General features: G+C 43.9%; 1 pseudogene across 1 annotated transcript; it reads left to right on the top strand.

The window, feature by feature from the left end:
- Positions 1 to 870: 870 nt before the first annotated feature.
- On the top strand, positions 871 to 1,885 carry LOC309797508 (ferritin heavy chain-like; annotated as a pseudogene). The gene has a single exon. The product of its transcript is annotated as a ferritin heavy chain-like (transcript).
- The last annotated feature ends 1,315 nt before the right edge of the window (positions 1,886 to 3,200 follow it).

Here is a 3,200-nt window from a genome sequence, read left to right as displayed (position 1 = left end):
AAACAATGATTATAGCATAGCATGAGCTTTCAAAGAGAAAAAAGTACATTAGTCAAAGCCATGGTAATAAAACTTTAAGTGAAAACAGCTATTTTATCCAAAAGCTTTAAAACCATTGAGAGCACTTAAACAGTCCATCACTCTTTCTTGTACCTTGAGAACAGAGACCATGTTTGATTCTTCTGTGTATCTCCAGAGTCAAACAGTGACACATATTTGGAGTACTGTATATAAATGGCTGTTGAATTAATGTTGAATTAATTAATTATAAATACCTAGATTGGTCTTATGTCTTCCACTATAACATCCTTAACTTCTAAGAAAATATTGACTTTTTAATATCATATGTGTAATATCTTATACGTATTTACTTGAGACAATAAAGGGAGAAAAACAGTAGTTTTCTGTTTTGGTTTGTTTTGGTCTGCTTCGCCACTAGAATACAAACCTCATGGGAACAGACTTTGCCTCTCTTTGTTATTAATATATGCCCAAATCCCATACCAGTGCCTGGGCCATATTAAGTAATCAAGAAATATTTATTGAATGAATGAATGAAAGATAATTTGAGATCAATGGTATTTCCTACCACTGTGGCTCATTCCATACAACATAACTGAGGGGTTAAAAAAGTGCTTGCAGAGTGGCAGTGAAAGAACAAATGAGGTTGGAGGGGATAAATACATCCCCACAGTTAAGTTATTTGCTCTAAGAATGCATCTAAGCCTTTTGTTTTCTGACAAAGAAAAGAGAAGTCTGCACTTACCCAAGAGGAAGGAAATTGGCAAATCACGTGAAAGGGGCTCCGAGGCAGCTATCGCAGGCCCCGCGGCTTCGCCTTCACCTTGGCCTTCACGCCCGCCACGCTAACCGCGCCGCCCTCGCAGGTGCGAGGCCGCCGTCAACAGCCATTTCACCCTGGAGCTCCGCGCCTCTTTCGTGTGCCTGGCCGCGGCCTTTTACCTCGACCGCGACGACGTGGCCTTGAAGCACTTCAGCCGGTTCTTCCTGCGCCGCTCCCACGAGCACAGCCGGCGGGCCCAGGGCCTGAAGCGCCTGCAGAACCAGCGCGGGGGCCGCCTCAACGTCCAAGACATCAGGAAGCCACTCAGTGACGAGTGCAAGAGCGGCCTCAAGGCCATGAAGTGCGCCTTGTTCCTGGAGAAGCAAGTGACCCGGAGCCTGCTCCACTGCACCAGCTGGCCACCGACAAGTGCGACCCCCACCTGCGCCACTTCCTGGCAACTCACTACCTCAGCCAGTAGGTGGCGCTCATCAGAGAGCTGGAGGGTCATGTCACCACCCTGAGCACGATGGGGGCCCAGGACGTCGACCTGGCAGGGTACCTCTTTGACAAGCTCACCCTGGGCGACAGCGACAAGAAGAACTGAGCCTGGACTGGACCTCCCCGGAGCCACGGGGAGACCAGAGCCCTGGTCACCGTGCCTGCCATGCAGACGGCAACAGTGCCCTTGCGGAAGAAGTTCACTTACGTTTTGGTTTTGTTTTTGTTTTTCTTGCATCAAGTGCAGGACTCTTTTCCTGGACTTTATTTTATCACTTAAGTTTTGTTCTTCCAGTTTTTCCGTTTCTTCCAATAAAGTTATTGGTTCATAAATAAATAAAGGTCTCTGGTTGATTCACGTGGGCAAATCTCTCATTTTTTAAGTTTTAAAACAGGTATCCAGGAGTTTCTGAACAGCGCCATACGCCAACCATATGCAGCTCAGGATCTCCACAGTGGGAGGGAGAAGGTGTTCCATGGGGCCCTGGAAAACACAAAATCAGTCTTTCCCTTATAAATAATGTAGGTATATGCGGGGTAGAGTGGGGTGGGGTGGGGTGAGGTAGGGGTCCCTGGTGAATGTGGGTGCATGTGCATAGTGAAAGTATAGAACCATAGCCTGAAAATCATGACTGCAGTTGCCCCTGGGGAACAAGTGAAGGGAATGGGATTGGGCAGGGATTAAAATAAGGGTGTCTTCAGTTTCACCTGAAATGTGTATGTGCATTAATCATGCAAATACTAATGGTTAAGTATGAGTAGCAAGATGGGGGGTGGAGGGGTTTGGAAGTCTGAATGGTGGAGTATCTCTTTGACATGTTCACTCTGGGCAACAGTGACAATGGAAAAATGAGTGTTAGGCTGTCTTGCTCAGAAACACGGGGATGACTTCCCATGGTCACCAATGCCTGGCATGCATGTTGTAACAACAAAACATCCACTTATATATGTTTTCTTTGTATCATATGTATATATGCATGCTTCTGTGTGTATATATATATATGTAAATACATATGTATATATATATATATATATTTTAATTTCAACCAGCAGCAGAGTTCATTTTGAAGTTCATTAGGAAGACGCCCTTTGTTGAAAAGCAGTTCGGCGATCACATTATTGGAAATGATATAGCTGCTTCTTAGACCTTTCCTGAGCCTGGCTCTATTTCTGCCCTTGGGTTTCATATATCCAACTTTGATTTAGTTTTTGTTATTTGCTACCAAGAGAACCTAAGCTAATATGTCTTATTATCAACACACTTTTACCAGCCTCCACTGTATTTACAGTAGAGTAAATAGCTCTTCTAGGGTACTGAATGACATTTTTCCCTTTATCCCTACTACAGAGTCCACTGAAAGGGAAAAGGATCAAGGGTGGAAGGGATCAAAAAAGAACAATTTCCCGAATGGAAATACAGAATACTGAAGCCTGCTACCATATGCATCTCTTCTCACCTAAAAGTGTTTTCCTCATAATTTCCAGAATTTTAATTCCTTCGATCAGCCTTCCCAAGACTGTGTTCAGTATCAGCCAGTGCCTCAGAAACATTCACAAGTGTTCAGTGGAAAACTTGTATTAATCGAATTAGCAAGATTTTTTGTTTTGTTTTTTCAGTTTTCATTTATTCTAGGAATTTTATGTCTGATGTAAAAAATATACATTTTGAATGTACAACGTGGGGATTAAATATTTAGTGTTTCCCAAACATTCTGATCATGGGATTCTTTTTCTACCAAATCTCACAGAACAGTATTCCAAAGAAAATAGCTTTGGAAACAACGTTAAAAGGTCCCACTGTGGCCTCCTCTGGTGGCGCAGCAGTTAAGAATCCATCTGCCAATGCAGGGGACACAGGTTTGATCCTTGGTCTGGGAAGATCCCACATGCCGCGGAGCAACTAAGCCCATGTGCC

The sequence above is a fragment of the Mesoplodon mirus genome (assembly GCF_964341445.2).
Source record: "Mesoplodon mirus genome assembly, contig: HAP1_SCAFFOLD_664, whole genome shotgun sequence".
In the NCBI taxonomy this organism is placed as follows: domain Eukaryota; kingdom Metazoa; phylum Chordata; class Mammalia; order Artiodactyla; family Ziphiidae; genus Mesoplodon; species Mesoplodon mirus.
Note: the sequence above shows the minus strand (reverse complement) of the source record. Positions and strands in the feature narration are given on the sequence as shown.